The following is a 1,035-nucleotide window of genomic DNA, read 5'->3' as shown; positions in this document are numbered from 1 at the left end:
TCTCTGTCCATGCTCAGTGTGCAGGGATGTCAGGGTGGAGTGTTCTTCATGCACTCAAGCCACATTTATTGACTATATATATGAGTCAGGCACTGTTCCAGGCACTGGGGATATGGCAGTGAGTGAGACAGAACAAGGCCCCTCCTCTCATCCAGCTGACATTTTACTGGTGTGCTTGTGTATGTGTGATAATGTACAACAAAAAGGCAATAAACAAACACAAATAATGTCAACTAAGTGCACAGAAGTAAAGGAATAGTGAGTGGAGGAGGGGAAGGTCTCCTTTAGACAGTGAGGTCAGGGGAGGGATCCCCCAGGAGCGGGATCCCCCAGAAGCTGAGATGAGATCAAGGACTGAGAAGGCTCCAGTCATGCAAAGAAGCTTCCAGAGCCCTCATTACAGACCCCCACCCCCACCCCCGCCTGGAGGGTCTGTTCTTCTAAAGATGTATGAGCTGCAGCACAGCTCTCAGCACCTGTCACTTGACAAGAATTGAAGGCAGAGACCTGTTATTCCTTCCAACTTAAGGGCTATGTGTTGGTGTGTCGGGGGAGGACCTGCACCCTCCTGCTTCATGAGCCAGCTGCAAACTTGGGAAAATGAAATCATGGCTGACCTGGGATTAACAGAGCACCTATACGTGCCCGGGTCCAGTTAAGTACTTTACACCACTGTTATTTCATTTAATCTACAGAACAATCCCATGTAGTATTTATTACTAACTTTATTTTACAGAGGAAGAAACCGAGGCTCGGAGGGAATATGGAAGTAACCTGTTGAGGTTTACATGCTTCAGAAAGAAGTACAGTTCCTGGAGAGAGTTGTGTCGTGGGTGTCCGGTGGGGTTTACCGGCGCCTTCGAGAAGCACCCTGTCTCAGGAGTTGGCCCGCCGCACCCTGAAGGCGGCCCCCGCCCTGCTCGAGTCTCGTGGCCTCAGGGGCCAAGGGGCGCGCGGCGGGCTGGGGGCGGGGAAGGCGCGGGGACAAAGGCCGCGGCTACAGCGCTGGGGCTGGGGGGTGCAGCGGCGAACTCC

The sequence above is a fragment of the Neophocaena asiaeorientalis genome, unplaced genomic scaffold (genome assembly GCF_003031525.2).
Source record: "Neophocaena asiaeorientalis asiaeorientalis breed wild unplaced genomic scaffold, Neophocaena_asiaeorientalis_V1.1 scaffold571, whole genome shotgun sequence".
Lineage (NCBI taxonomy): Eukaryota > Metazoa > Chordata > Mammalia > Artiodactyla > Phocoenidae > Neophocaena > Neophocaena asiaeorientalis.
Note: the sequence above shows the minus strand (reverse complement) of the source record.